Source organism: Diabrotica undecimpunctata, chromosome 7 (assembly GCF_040954645.1).
Source record: "Diabrotica undecimpunctata isolate CICGRU chromosome 7, icDiaUnde3, whole genome shotgun sequence".
NCBI lineage: Eukaryota > Metazoa > Arthropoda > Insecta > Coleoptera > Chrysomelidae > Diabrotica > Diabrotica undecimpunctata.
In genome coordinates this window covers 138,579,806-138,597,117 of record NC_092809.1, presented here as the reverse complement: position 1 = coordinate 138,597,117, position 17,312 = coordinate 138,579,806, and the positions used below count along the sequence as shown (strand labels likewise).

At 32.1% G+C, this 17,312-nt stretch overlaps 2 long non-coding RNA genes across 2 annotated transcripts in view; one reads left to right on the top strand and one right to left on the bottom strand.

The window, feature by feature from the left end:
- The window catches only part of LOC140445296 (uncharacterized), a 381,672-nt gene that overhangs the window by 109,782 nt on the left and 254,578 nt on the right, over positions 1–17,312 (bottom strand). The window lies entirely within an intron of this gene.
- LOC140446993 (uncharacterized) lies at positions 6,007–11,067 on the top strand. Its single transcript, XR_011951548.1, has 2 exons — positions 6,007–6,168; positions 10,750–11,067. It is a non-coding gene; the product is annotated as an uncharacterized lncRNA (long non-coding RNA).

The following is a 17,312-nucleotide window of genomic DNA, read 5'->3' as shown; positions in this document are numbered from 1 at the left end:
TTTTTCTTCCTATTTTTCCTTTTCTAACTCTGGCTCTGAGGGTCAGTCCAAGTAGGGAGCGATCCATTTGTCTTTGGACTACTATGAGTTTCGTTGCTATAGAATGGGTTAACTAAAGTGTTTTGGCACCGTAAGTCATGACTGGAAGTACACATTGATCGAACGTCTTCTTTTTCAAATAACTTGGCATGTTGCTCATAAAGATGTCTAATAGAGTTTGATATGCGGCCCTTGCTAAAGTGATTTTTCTTTGAAGTTCAGCAGTTTGGTTAAATAATAAATTTGAAAACGTAGGTACCGGGATATCCTACCTAAGACATCTTATTCTTTTCAACAGGGAAACATTAAACATTAAACAGGTATCATTCTGATACTATATTCGTGTTTATTGAGATTTAGATGCCGTATTTTGAATGTTTGGGATGATACGTTTTCAAATTCATGATTTTGAATAATGGACTAAGACATGATAATTTGAACCTCTATAACTTAAAAACCAGTAATTTCTAAGTCTTGGGGCACTAGTAACTTTTGATCAGAATGGTCAAAGCTATCTCTCTGTAAAGTTTCAGCCAATTTAACTAAAACTACTTTTATATAAGAAAAGTGTCGGGTCCTTTCCAAAGCATCAAATAGTATTTAACCGATTCCAGCGATTTTGGCTTATTTTGTATTCAATATATTCAGAATATTCTTGTAAATTTTGTTTTATACAATATAGTTTAATATATTTTTTATTATTTAAAATTCAAGTTATATTAGAAGTTATTTAAATAACTCACAGTTAGTCATTGCTTACCACAAACTCCGTCATAGCAATTCCCTATTATAAATTAGTTTCTTTCTTATCATACCTTATTTTGCAGGATTTAATAATTATAATTATAAATATTGGTTTATGAAAATTCATTTTTTGTGGGTTAAAGCGCATATAGGTCTTAAATACAAGGAACATGTTGACCTATTAGCTAAAAAGGCCATTGATACCGGAACGCAAGCTGGTCACCAAATCTGTAGACAAGACGCATTAACAATAATTAAAAATAATATTAATAGTAAATGGAAACAATCTTGGCATATATATAGTACGCAGTCTTCCTCGCAATATGCTTCTATACAGCCTTCAATCCCAAGTGATTATTGGTTTAAAAATTATTCTGTTCCACGAAGGTATATAACATCCATAATTAGAATAAAATTTGGACACGCCTGCTATCCTAGTCATCTGTCCAAACTCAAAAAGAAGGTGATCTAGATCACATTTTCTTCGAATGTAAAAAATACACAAAACAAACTGAAATTCTAATAAAAAATTTAGTCAACATCAAAATTTTTCCTCCGTACAATATGTGCTATCTGCTATCTCTAAATATAAGAGTTGTAAATGAATGTTTGATGGAATTTATTTGCAAAAGTAAGCTTAATATTTAACTGTAATTAGAATCCTAACCTCTGTTTTACCCCATTTGTTATTACCTTTTATCCGTGACTCAATCTAGTTTGTCTTAAAAGCAATGTCTTGATGGGTCCCTAGACGAGAAACGAGTGTCCATGATTTATTCCTATCCTATCCTTAATAATAATTTTAATGCTTAAAATTTGTAATGCTACTTAAGTTTAAAATTTATATTATCTTTTTATATTGTACTACACAATCTTCTTTCTGGGTTGAATATTTTCATGTTGTGACTGGCTGTATGGCACTTGCCTATGCCATTTAAACAAAAAAAAATATTGGTTTGATTATATATCATCCGTCATATTTTTTATTTTTTACCTTTAACTTTTATGACATATCTAATTGACATTAGTAATATGACAATTTTATGGATAGATCTAATTTATCTTACCTAAATCCTAAAACCTAAGTAAGCGCTCCGGCATTTTATGCGCATGAGCATTGACTTAGGTCTGTTTGAAAAAAATAGCAATGTGGATGTTGGCACAGAAGTTTGATATGTTTCTTTTAAATATGATTAAGATGTCTTTGGCGTAAAATATTTGCAATATTTAAGTGCAGGTTACATAAACTAACAAAAAATGACTTTCTTTGGAATCCACCTCATCAATAATTACAAATACAGTGGTACATTATACAATGGATAAGCATACGCTTGTTCAATTGGAACTCATCTTTGATTAGGTTAGCCTTAAAAACAATTATTGTTATCACTTAAGTGATATTCTGCAATTTAATTTATTTTATGTTTGTAAACTTCACACTGATCAGTTCCTATTATTTTGTAGTATTTGACTTAAAAATGGCGTTTGTTGTTAACCATCTGTTTAAATGTAATGAGCGTATGAAAAATAAACATTTTGTTTTTCAACCATAAAGGACCCTTGCTCATGAAGTTTACATTACCTAGATAGACCAAGAGTTCAAATCAATGCAAACTTGTATAATAAAACCTTGAAAAAGTTTTATTAAGCAATAAGACAAAGACGTCCAGGAAATCTCTTACGTAGTGTCAGTTTTATACACGCCAATGCTCGCCCTCAGGTTACCATAGTAGTGAAAAAGAATCTACAATGAAAGAAAGAGAGAATATAAGACCATTAACCTTATAGTTCTGATTTATTTCCTTACGAATTTCACCGAGTCACTAAAAAAGGCGTTAAAATGAAATCGTTTTCAGTCGGACGAAGAAGTACAAAATTCCGTAAAAGAATTTTTTTTGACCAACGGCCACAACAATTATTTAAGCAGAGTATACTCTGTATAGAGTATAGGTTGCGAAAACAATGGGATATGTACCTTAATTTACTGATAATTAATTGTAGATATATTTGTCAATCAATTTTTTCTAGGCCAAAGATGTGTGTTAATTGAATAAACCTGTATGTAAGCTGATTTACACAGGTAATTGGTGTAACAAATTTATTGCTTGCCAAACATAAGCCACGTGCAGCAAAAACAGTGCCATCCTCAAACTATGCAAGGTGCACAGATTTGCCTGCCTCGGAATCACAGGGACTATGAGGGGTTTTATATATAATTATAAGAGAGGGGAAAATAGGATATTATATACTTCGAGAAAACCTAAGCAACGTACCGGTTTGATAAGGACATAGTAACATTACAAATGAAATAAGGGATACCGAATGGATGATGATTTTTGAGTATATAGCACTCAGATATAAGCTTGAAGTTGCTTTCCAAGTAAAAAAATTTGTGGCGCACAAGAGGAATGGGACAGAAGAAACACTCGACCCAGACTGCATATATCTGGTATACAGACGTGTCTAAAATTAGTCAGGTGTGAAAATATTCGATAGTCATGGAAATTTAAACATTCCTATTTTACTGGCAAAATTTACCTCTGTACTTAAGGCAGAGATCTTTTTTTATCTTGCCATGTGCAAAAGAAATTAATATGATGGCTTTTAAACTGCAAAAAGGAACTCGATAGACTGGCGAAACTTAACAGTGTTACACTGGTACCACTTACGGGTCATCGGGGAATACACGGAAGTAAAAGAGCTTCTTCTCTTGCCAAAAGGGTATCAACTACAAAATATTTTGGTCCACAGCCGGCCATAGGAGTACCAGAAAGCATCGTCCGCGACCGGAAAAAAGCCTTGATTCGAAGACAACATAACTCAAACTCACACTGGAAAAATTTACCCGGTCAAACAAATGGAAACATTTATATTAAACATAACATTTGCTAATAGGACTAAAGTACAGCAGAAATCGGTTCAGAGTCATAAATTCTTAAGCTTTCTTACTAGAGATCCTCCAGTTAAGGAATACATTTATTTATCTTAAAGGCAATAAAAACAATTTTTGATAGTCATATTATGAGGGAGTCATTGAAGGATCATCGTATCAATAGCAACCTACATATATATCAAGAAGAAAATCCAACAAAACCAGTACTGGACAGAGTCGTTCAGGAAATCAGTCACTCCATAAATAAGGAAAATATTGCATTATCCGCATTTCTATACATATAAGGCGTATTTAATAATGCACTATCAAATTCTCTCTATAATGCAGCAGCACGAAAAGGGATATCGTCTATAGTATTCAACTGGATCAAAACAATGCTGAAAAAAGGCTTCAAATGAAACATTTTGGCCAAAACAGCCAAAGCGTGACTACAGGGGGAGTGCTTTCTTTCCTCTTATGCTCACTTCTAGTGGAGGATTGGATCTGACTCTTTGTTGCACAGAGGGTAGAAGTGCAGGCCTATGTAGATGATCTAGTAATTATAGTATGGGGGAAGTACGGTAATGCTCTATCCAGTACATTCCAAAGAATATTAAATATCCTTACTAGATAATGCGACAGGGTCGTACGAAGTCCTAGTAAAACATTAGTAGTCAGTTTTACAAGGAGACTAAACCTAGATAACCTCTGTATGCACGCTTTACCGATACTTTACTCTTAACTCTACTTTGTATGTTTGTCAAAATATACTGAATTTCTCCTTTTCTTATATATGGTCCTGTTTCGTTTTCTGGTAGTACCATTTTCTTCTCAGTTGTCTTGTTTAGTCTTTCCTTCAATGTTACTTACAATTAAACTATTCTTTTTTAACAAATAAGGATTTTTTTTTTTAGAAAAAAAAGTCGTATTCGCCAAGAGGATATTAGCGCCGAAGCAAAATATAAATACCAGAAGTGAATAACTACAGATTATAAAAAATGTTTAAAGATTTTAGATATTTAACTATATTATCATAGGAACGCTTTTAACCTAGAGCTTCTTCTTGAGAGTTCGGGATATTGTAACCATGTATCTTTTGATCATATTAACCTCACTTTATTAAAAAGTGTTTGACTGTTAATCGAACGTTACACTGATCACATAGGCATGGGTGGGTTATTCTTTGTGAAAGAATTTTCAACGCATTTCGCTTTTTGTTAAAAAAGAATCTGAAAACAGTTTTGATGATTTCCCAAAAATACACTATTTTCCGGTCACTCCACTTTACAAACACCAGTCCATCTTTACTAACCCTCCAGTCCGATTGTTCTCGGACGTCTTATTCTTTGTCAGATGCTAAGGCTTTTGAGATATCTTTTCGGTTAGTCCTGACAGTGCTGCGCGCATAAATACATTCTGCTTAAAGTGTTTTTTTGTAATGGCACAGAATTGAAAAAGTTATCCGTTATAAAACGTGATATCCTTTGGCACCAACTCTCGAGTCCAATCTAAGATATCTCTTTGGCCCAAATCTTTTTCAAGTTGATCATTAGTTGTTCCAAGATATATTTGACCTAACCTGTCCAGTTGCTGATAACCCCGGCATTCACACCTCGTATAGATACGAAATTTTACGGTTATTTAAAATAAAATCGAAACCAATCTGATTTGCGATAATTATATGCAGATGCCTTACAGCTAATCAACTAATTTTTGCACTATAACTTAACTAAACACTATTCGTAAATCTCACCGTAAATTGCAAATCTCCTACATAAACTAAGTCTTTTTTGTTGTTATTTTTGTATTTTCTTCGAGTATCTATAAGCATTAAGATTTTTTCTCGCATCCATCCTTTTTTTCGTTTGTTCTGTTGGTTTAAGATAATTCAATGATGTTATATACTGCTTCTTTAATAGATATCTACGTTCTACTTGTATAATATGTTCGACGTTATATGTTGACGTTATATGTTCGACGTTATTTTAAGGTAGATTGTCTATTTTTTCTAAACTTTTATTCATTTCTGCTATTAGATCTTCGTGTGTCACGTTGTTGTTTAGATTCCTTACGTCTATTTTTTTGGAAGTCTGCTTCTTTTTTTAAGACAGTGGGGTACTGTAAATATATTTATGTTTTCACATAAGAATTTTAATCTACATTTTTTTTTAATTATCAACTTCGTCATGGGAATTTCTTATAAAATTTATTATTTTTCATTAACGCACATAGTTTGAAAAATAATACACTCCTGAGATTGCAATACGGTCCTGTACAGTTACATAAAAAGTATACTTTAATTCCATGCTCGGACAAATCTTTGGGAAAATTAGTTTTATTTGTATTGTTAAAGTACCTTGGGAGGGGAGCAATTTATATCTTAAAGATGTTTTACTAATATTAGTAGTCGATGTGCGATTTTAATTTATTCACCATGAAATTGGCGGTCCTATTTTTTATGTGTTTGACTGTGTCATACGTTTACTGTGGACGTGTTATTTGTAACGTAACCGGTAAGCTATATTAAAATGTTTTAATACACTTTTTTGTCGTTTGGGCAAACTTGTTGAGTTATTAATTGCGAATGTACAATATTTTCTATATTTGCAAAAAGTATGAAATATTTTAATATGTGTTTGATATGTATACATTTATTTTTCTCTTGCATATTATTTGTTTACTTTACTTTGGATACGGTTACCATAAACAGACTTGTTATATCCAAGGGCATAATAAGCGGGCGTTATGGCCTATAATGCCCTGTTGTATATAGTCCATTTCCATCATATTGATAGCACATTATGTATGCAAATCCCTAAACTCTTGATACGGGTGACTCAATGAAAAATAGATATTTGTCAACAAGTTTACAGAAGTATACAGGGATGAGTGCCTTAAGAACCGGCAAAATAACGCAAAAGATAGAAAACATAATACGTTATAAAATAAAAAGAGATGCAAATAGTAGAGGTGAGAAATTATCGATATAAACCTATAATTTACTTTACACTACATTAGATCTATCGAAAGTTTCCCACCTTTAGACGTTAGCTAATGAGCTGGTTGACCTCAGTCATAGTAATACGTATCACGTAATATAAGTAAAAACAGTTTAAGTACGAGTATGTTTTTATCCAAAATTAAAGTATTGATCAATAATAAACTATGATTTGAGACGTCGCATACACTCTTCTCAATACAGAATTATCATAGCGTGTTATTCTGTATTCGTCAAAACAGAATTAATTATCAAATTACTACTAATTAAACTGTTTACTTACATTTGCTTTATTGCCTTCAATCAGTTTTTACTTTATGCGAAATTTAAAAAATGTTAATGTTCGATGTCATACTTGTAATATTATGACTAAAGTCAACTAGTTCATAAGCTAACGTCTAAAGGTGGGAAACTATCGATAGTCCCAATGTAATGTAATGTAAATTAGAGGCTTCTATCGATAATTTCCCACCTGTACTACTTTCATCTCTTTTTATTTCACAACGTATTATGTTTTCTATCTTTTGCGTTATTTTGCCGGTTCTTAAGGTACTCATCACTGTATAGGAAAACAATTTTAAATTGAGTATGACCACCAGGTATAAAGGTTGAAGCAGAATAGAATACAATAGTTTTGAGGGTTACTTATCCCTAAATAAAGTTGCCAGTGTCGGAGTGATGGAGATTAACAGGTACTAATGAATTTGCAAGAAATGTAAGATGTTTATTTTATTGGTTATATATAAAATAATTTGTGGTCGTAACAGGGGCCGATTTGTACACAAATGAATATTATTTTAATTAAATTCCATTTCAGATTCACTGCTTTCTTCAGAATCTAAGGAATCTTCAACTACAATGTTAATTATTACCGGTTCCAGCATTGCATCAGTCATATTATCCAAATTCCACATTTTATTTTCTTCCTTGTGAGCATGACTAACAGCATTTTTTAATTTTCCGGAGTTACTTTTGATAAGGAATGTTCTAATAATTGTTATAAGTCTTCTAATTTAAAAGTTTTGTTGTTGCGTCCGACTTCATCCTTTACTTGAGACCATATATTTTCTATCGGATTCAGATCACAGTGGTATGGGGGTAAACGTAAAATAATTACATCACGATTTAATGCCATTTCATCAATTATATATTTTTTATAAGCTGCTTTATGTTGCCTTACAATAGGTAATAATTCCTTTTTTGTCGAATTCTCCTTGTACTCAATTGCGTGTTTATCCAACCATTCGATTATCTCTCCTTTTTTCCATGCCGTTGTTGGCAATTTTTCTGCTAGTCTTGAATGGTAACTAGCATTATCCATGACTATGACAGAATTTTTTGGAATTAAATCCAACATTTGCTCAAAATATTCTTCAAAAACGTCAGCAGTCATTTCCTCGTGGTAATCTTTGGTTGATTTTGAGGAAAAACTTAATAAACCACCATTGACAAAACCGTATTCGTTTCCAATATGGGTTATTATGAGTCTGCGTCCTTTTCCAACGGGAATATTGTTTATTCCAGTAGATACACCTTCGATGAATGCCTGACGGGAACTTTTCACATTTGTATCAACCCATAGATATGGTACAGTATGACCTTCATTTAGCCAAGTCTCGTCCAAATAAAAAATTGTTTTCCCTTCTTCTCGGTACTTTTTAATAGTTCTTAGATAATATCGTCTCCAACATACAATGTAATGTTTTTCAATTAAAACGGATTTTCTTCTATTCTTTTGCCAACGAAATCCCACCTCTCTCAATAGTCCCCATAATTTCTTGTTGCTTATGATTGGTAACTCTTCGTTTTCTCTAATTAATGTTTGGATTTTGTCCAATGTTGGAAATTCTTTGTTAAAAAAAATGAGTGGACGCTGCGTCTTATCATGTTTTTATGTATTTCTTCAATTTCCAAGGGTTTACTCCCTCCACTCTTCTTGGGAGATGAAACAGTTCCTCCTTTTCTTGCTTTTAGGAATCTATAAATTGTTGCTTCTCCAACCTCTGTCATATTTGAACACATGTTAACGATTTCACGAACATTACTTAAAGTGCGTTGATGTACAAGTGCATCGTGTACATTTAATATTATATTTTTCTCTCTTAGACTGAAGGCACCTTTAAAACTACACTTAACCGGGATAAAACCTGTTGTCGACGTTATTTTTAAATGCAAATAACAAAATATCGACACCAAAAACGTAGGTAGGTAAGACATGAACAATGTACATCTACAAACTAAATGAAAGATGCAAACAATTTCTAATTTATATTATTGGCATAAGCTGTAATGTGGCATAAAAACTACTTAAACTATCATTAGTGAAGCCTTATCAGTAATTCCAGGTAATTATTCAAAGAAGGTATTCTTTTTGTGTCAGGCGATAACTTGTATAGAAAACAATAATCACCTTTAAATTACTGTTTACATTAATTTATTTCGTGAAACATTGAATTCTCTCGTTAATCACCCGTGTATAATTAACAATAATCGTGTGGCATATATACCGACGTTTTTTACGCACAAAAAAGGTATAGTGAGATTAGTGGACACTTATTTTACAGAAGATTTTTTAAAAGATAATGAATTGTTGACGGCATCTTAAAATATTAATTTTTTTTATTTATTTCAAAACAAGTATAGGGTGACGCCTATGGTTTTTTGACCTGTTGAGGATTTGCATACATAATGTGCTATCAATATGATGGAAAAGGACTATAGGAAAAAAAAGCAAATTTTATTGAACGAAGTATTTTTTATTTTAAACAATTTTCAAATGAGTAAATATTATAGAACTAACATTTTTAATCTTAACAATCTTAATAATTAGTATTGAAAGTACAATTTTCGAACTTTTTTGAAAAGGTATAAGTTCTTCGAGTTTTTTAAAATTATCGAAGAGAAAACGTGACCACTACTACCATTAGTGCCTTGATATGTTCCTAAGTCTTCTATATCTACTACCACGGTCATTTTCACAAACTTATCCCTTCTCAATCTTTCTAGAATACTTATCACGAGGACTACTTTATGTAAAAGATAAATTTTATTCAAAGTTTTATTAATAAAATTTGGAAAAATCTTGGATCCTCTTCCAAAACCTTGGATTTTTTCGGGATGTATCCTTTAGATTTCACTTTTAAAAACGATATTAGAAAACATAAATGAGAAATATCAGCATTTTTGTTAACAATTGACGTGAATTTCAAAATGGAATATGTAGTCCACAAGAAATTTGGAGAATACTTTTAGGACTAAAATAATTCAATCAATAATTCCTAAAATTAAGCCAATATTATGGTCTTATTTATGTCAGCTATTTTATTTTTTAAGTTCCATTGAATTTATATTTTGTACTCTTTGTCGTACAATGGCCTGAATTGAAGCGGCAATAAATTTTCTGTTGCCTTTATTGCACTTTCTCGAATATTTTCTGGTAAATCCATAACTGAATATAAATACAACTGACAACTATATAATATAATCAACAAACGTCAAAATATCAACAACTGTCGTAGAGTACTTCAAAGTCTTTATTCAGACTACTAAAAATATGCATATATATATATATATATATATATATATATATTTTGTAGGTAACAGTAAAATTAAAAGTAAAAACCTTTCAATTCTAATTTTTTTATTACGTGAAGTGAATAAATAAAATCTTGTATGTACCACTGGTGTTACCGGATAATTACGCCCATCTAGCAACATCCATTCCTCTGGCTGGATTATGTTGCCCCCTGGGCGCAATCATCTTCATAACACCCTTGGTGCATAAATAACTATTATATGTTTATAGCTATTTATAATCGAATGATATTAAGACACTATGCTTCATTATTAATTTTTATTTATTTGTGTATTCAATTTGTCTGTTTTTATAACACCTATATATCGCTGCTTCATGGTTTCATTTCATTTTTGATAAATCTTTTGATATTTTTGAAGTATTTATACACGCGTTATCTTTTTCGTTACACTATGTCTAATTTTTGTAAAATCAAATTAACACTGTGTTAAACTAATGTCTCAGAAAATGTGTTTAAAATTATTCCAATTTTACAAAATCTGTTAATACCCTTTATTTTAGATGACAACCTGACGGTAATTGCGCCAGAAGTTCCAAACTCAGTACCTCAAACAACTTTAAATATCAGCCAGAATGATACGTCACAAAAGAAGTCAAATGGAACGAGTTTTTTTCCTACTTCACTTTTTGATGTAAAAGAAAACAGTTGTGGAGAAAACGAAATGAAAGACTGGAGTGGAGATTGTCGCCCTATAGAAAATAAAGATTGATACTCAAAAATTGTTATTAAACTAATTGGCATCTATTTTATAAAAAGCTTTCACTAAGTTTTCAATTTATATTAAATTTTTAATAAAAATAAAGGTATATCAAAACTTATATTATCAATTATTATCACCTTCCTAGATACAGATTTTTTTTACATTTTTGGTTGCGTTGGAACATTTGTAAAAGTTACAAAGAACAATAGAAAAAAAATATTAAGGATTAGATTTACTTTTATATAACAGATATAAGGATATATATATAAAGGAGTACGACCGTCAAACAATATTCAATAAGTAAGTTAAAAAAAAATTAATCTTTTGGTCACGAGGATATCGGTCAAAGGAGAAATAATAAAAGGAAATCACAGTTCCATTCCTATATTTGAAGACGTTTCGCTTATTTAATGTACAAGCTTCGTCAGTTCAATCTAAAAGAATACAAAGGTGGTAGGTAAGAATATAAAAAAACATGGAAAATAACTTACGAATGGTGAGTGAAGAAAGTTAAGGTGTAAAACAAACACACCATTCTCTTAGTATCCGTGGTAACAATATTAAAGTTGTAATGTTAGCTTAAATTTCATATATGTAGTCGAATTCATGTATAACCATAAGAAAAAGATTACTTTAAAGGTGAAAAAAAAATGGATAAAAACTACTGCGAAGCACTAGAAAAACCCGTCACATTGTACGTAAAAAAACTTATTAACAGTAAAGTGTAGAAATAAAAACAAAATATTTAAAAAAAAAACATTTTAAAAAAACACTGTGCCAGTGTGTTTTTTTAAAATCTTTTGTTTTTATTTCTACACTTTACTGTTAATATGTTTTTTTACGTACAATGTGACGGGTTTTTCTAGTGCTTCGCAGTAGTTTTTATCCATTTTTTTTTCACCTTTAAAGTAATCTTTTTCTTATGGTTATACATGAATTCGACTACATATATGAAATTTAAGCTAACATTACAACTTTAATATTGTTACCACGGATACTAAGAGAATGGTGTGTTTGTTTTACACCTTAACTTTCTTCACTCACCATTCGTAAGTTATTTTCCATGTTTTTTTATATTCTTATCTATCACCTTTGTATTCTTTTAGATTGAACTGATGAAGCTTGTAAATTAAATAAGCGAAACGTCTTCAAATATAGGAATGGAACTGTGATTTCCTTTTATTATTTCTCCTTTGATCGATATCCTCGTGACCAAAAGATTTATTTTTTTTTTGAACTTACTTATTGTATATATATATATATATATATACATATACATATACATATACATATATATATATATATATATATATATATATATATATATATATATATATATATATATATATATATATATATATATATATATATATATATTTATATATATAATGTACAGTAGAATCTCGGTCATCCGCAATTCGGTTATACGCAATACCTTGTCCTTCAACTTCACTTTAGTTGCTAGTATGATTTCGTGGAGTACAACTACTGTTCCTTTTTGTACGGTTATTTTTTCGCTGTGTTTCTAACGTGTTAAGTACCAGTACGCTTAAGTAAAAGTGTTTACCACTTGTTATGAATCGTGGTTGTGAAAAAACAAGATAGAAAAAAGATTGTCTTATCAACGCAATACTAACTAATCGCATTAAAAACGTTTGATAAAGGGAAAACACTACACAGAGTGGCTGGTGACTATGATGGAGATTGGAGATTGGAGAGTGGAGGAAAAACCGATCAGAATTGGAAAAATGGTGCTCTTCATGAGTCATTGAAATTGACTTAAAAGACAGAAAAGCCATGAAAATAAGTTAGTACGAAAACACTGGCGAGCCTATATCTGGGCCTATCTTAAAAGAAATAGTATTGCACTTTTGAAAGGAATTTTAAGAGGATAATGAAGATTTCACAGAAAGTATCGGCTGGCTAGACTGCTGGAAGATGCAAACTTTGAACGAATGGCTACATTTAAGAACTGGTTTAAGTATTTATTAAAGTTGAAAATTTGAAAAACAGTTTATCAAATATTTAATTGTGACAACACAGGCCTTAATTATAAAATTATAAAATAAAATTATAAATTACCCAATAAGAGTCTTGCAGCTAAAAGTGAATTAATTTATCGAAAAATTCTTTGCGGATGATAGACTTAAATTGCAACAGACGTTGACATGGGAAATCGATAGGCTTCCAATCCTAGACATAAAGGTAAAACATGCTATACACTGTGAAAAGAATTCGAAAGCTTGTGGACCAGATGTAAGTTTGAAGTAAAAATAGATGTGATAAAACTAATAGATAATAACAACATAAAACTACTAACACTTAATGACATTTATGAAAGTGGCGTAATATCAAAGGGAATGGCTTAAGTCAGAATTTATTGCTATACCAAAGAAATCTAATTCCCGCAAATGCGACGAATTTATGCTCATTAGCTTAATGAGTTACTTTCTAAAAATCTTCTTGAAGATCATACAGAATCGAATTTATAAAAAATGCCACATTGGATATAAGTGACTCTTAGTTCGGATTTAGAAAAGCCTTGGGAACAAAAAAGACGCTGTTTCTGACTCAAACACTCATTTAAAAATGCATGATCATAAAAAAGTATATCTCTGTTATATCGACTATTAGAATTTTTTTGATAGAGATCAGCATAAAAATGGTTGTGTGAACTGCAGAAAATGAATCTAGACGTAAAAAATCTCTACATAATTTAAAACCTTTATTGGAACCAAGAAGCAATCTTAAAATATTCCATCCACACGACTAAAAGCCTCCGTATACAAAAGTGTGTCCGAAAAGCCTTCATTGATCCATTGCTATGTCTCCATTGCTCTTTAACTATATTCTGAATGCATATTGAATGATAGAGTTAATAATGCAAGTGACGGAATGGGACTGCCAATTAATATTCAAAAAACTAAAGTAATGGTGATTAGTCAAACCATTTAAAATTGTCGCAGTGACCTAAATAACACTTAATTAGAAGAAGTTGGGAAATTCAGATACTTAGGAGTAGTACTAAGTGATAAGTGGAATCCAGATATAAAAATAGGATAGGACAGGCCAGACGAATAGGACAGGCTAGGTACATAAACAATAAATAAAAGCAAATTATCTATAACCGAAAACTAAGCTTAGATATCCGAATTAGAGTTATTAAATGCAACGTTTGGTCAGTCCTTCTGTATAAAGTTAAAGCCTGGACATTTAAATTAAATACACTGAGACGGCTAGAAGCCTTTGAAATGTATCTTTATCACAGAATGCTCAGAATATCATGGAGACAACATATTACGACTCTAACAGTATTAAACATCATAATAGAGAGGTAGAACTTTTAACAACGAATAAGAAAAAAAATACCTCGTTCCTAGAAAGAGACCATAGAAATGTTGGAGAAGAAGTTATAGGGTTGGAAAAGGGCTATTAAAGAGAGAGCACCCTATCAAAGACCGAAGAAGAGGCCTTGGTTCATACAACATCATCTCTATCGATCTTCGAAAGTCTCGCAACGATCCATCGAACGGGCTATGACTCGCTTCGGGTTGGATGCAACATTCAAGCGGTATGTGGCGGACTCGTACCTGAATTGTCGTACGAGGGTCGCAGCCGGGAGCAAGTCCACGCAATACATCAAGATGTGTAGAGGCGTCAAACAAGAAGCCTTGTCCCTTGTCGCCCTACCTCTTCAATATGGTGGTCGATAAGCTGATATGCAAGCTCGAGGCAGGCGGGTCTGGCCTTCCAATTGCAGACGGCAGGAAGATCTCGGTGTGGGCTACGCCGATGATATAATCCTGCTATCCGAATCGGCCAAAGATGGTACCAAACGGCTCCGGACTGTTGGTAATGACTTATGAAATTTTTCATTTTCGAGCTTCTCATATCGGCTTCTTCCTATCGTGGGATCTACGTTCGTCTAGTTAGGGTTTTTTCTTTTACTTACTGACGATTGTAGATGTGTGTGTTGTCTATTCATGTTTGTGAATGTCCAATTTTACTATATATATTCATGTTTTTACTTTAACTATTTTTAAACTTTTATGACAGCGCTTTTACTGTCTGGCTAATTTTTCCAGCCCGCGATAGAGCGTTTGGCTGTGGTTGCACTACAGAAAGGGAAGGTCGGTCTCTCACGGTTTAAAGCTGGCCAAACATCGGGACAAAAAGGGCCATACGCTGCTGGTCTGTTACTTTCCGGATCGGAACGGGCAGAAACAGACCAGCAGGATTGGGTCGGTTTTCGGATGGCGGGGGTTTGGTTGCGTGATGATCGTAGCCACCCAGCCAGCATCGCCCGGGCTACAACCTAAAAGAGGTTATGGCTCCACTCTGATTACCCGGTCTAAACAGGTCAAATGTGGTTGGGATGAACAGGAATGGTTGGAAACATCGAGTTGTTTGTAGAAATATAGGACAAGTAGGAGAATTTAAATACATTGGCTCTAGCACAGTGTGACCTGTAGAGAAGATTCAGGAAAAGAAGAGGGATGTAGTTGACATGAAAATACTACGGTGTTATGTTATAGTTATACGGATATTGTTTTCGAAGACTGAATTCGCTTTGAATACTAGTGATACCACTTCTTCTCCTACCTTATCCCTTTCACTTCCTTTCCATAAACCAGTTTTCTTTTATCGGTAGCATATTCCGATGGAGCTGTTTATACTCCAAAATTGAAATACAGTACCAAATAATTTACACAATCTGGTTTTCAGAAACTTCTTTTTATTTATAGTTATATCTCACTAACAAACAGTGAGGATATACCCATGGATATACCTATAAATAAAAACAGATTTCATATACAACAAAACAGGATACGTTCAAAATAGAGAAAACTTAAAATATTGTTAACAAGTGTGTACACAAACAATGAATATAATGTTACATACATGGGTCAGGTAATAATTTTTAAAACCACAAATGACTTCTTTTAGATCAAATAGACCAAAATAAGATAGAGTCAAGATATTTGATACAAGGAAAAGTTACCAACACGCAGTTTTCACCAATTTGTTGGTAGTGTGCTCGTCATTTATAATCCATAAAAAAACTATATTAGCGCCTTCCAGCTCTATTAATTAGATTGTTTAAATTTGAATAAGAACAAATTTGCACATATCGGCTAAGCAAAACCGGAGTTACAGGCGTTTTTCTATAGCTGGGTTTCCATTCTCTGCATATCTTCTTTGAACACATAAACTAAGACTTGTGAAATTAAATACATGCTAAATTTTGTGAATAATCAGACGATTGTACTGTCAGTTGCTCTTGCTCTTTTTTTGTTATTTAATTACACATCCAAAAGCAGTGAATATAAAACACTACTAATAATTTTCACATCCTTCTCGAGAATGATTTTGTTATATTTTTATTATTCTGAGCCTTTATTATAATGGATTTCCGAGATATAGCTGAGAACGGTCCTTCGTTGGCCGTTAATAGTATTAATTATTTTAAATAATTAATACTATTTTAGATCTTTAAATGGGTCAAAACTTTATACGATAACTATAAATAAATAATAATATAAAAGGAATATAATTTTTTAGAACAGAAAAAACCTTTCGTTATTAGTATGCCAAATTATGTAATAAAATATGGTTTTTCTTTTATTGGTAATATCGTTGTATCCATTAGTACATTTTAGTTTTTAGCGACTGGTATAACTAAGTGTGCGGTATCTTTGAAGTGCATCACTTTCAGTTTGGAGCCACAAATTTTATATACAAAAAATGTTTCTTCCACGGCTTCTGCAAAAATTACCCAGCGGAAAATCAAAATATGCTTTTATCGAGGCGAGGAGATCTATATTCGGTGGAAACTTCAAAGATATATATATTTCAAAAAATAAAAGGAATAAAGTGAGCTCTCGGCATCAGCGGCTAAAATGAATAAAAAATGGAATATCTGAAGAGCGTAAAACCTTTCATAAAGAGTAACTGAAATATTCAGTCCTATTTTAGGATCATATCTGAAATTCAGATTAAACAAATACAATTTCAAAGAATGTAGGAGCCATCGAAGCGGGTCTCGATATCGAAAAGATCCCTACGAGATCATTTATAGAGTAGAGTAAGGAAAGGAGCTGGTGCCCTTATTTGCCTACGGCAAACCGTCTCACGGGCCCTTACTCTTTTTTATGAAATTCTTGATTCAAAGGTGACATCCAATCAGTTTTGTAGAGATAGCTAATGGACCAAAGAGTGGATCGCACCTTTTGTCAAACACCGAAGACTGGACAGCGTTGCCGTATTCAACATTATAGGCAAATCGAAATAATATACAGGGTTTTTCATTATTATATTAAAGTTAGAGAATGTTTGGTTAACAATTAAAATTTTTTTTATATG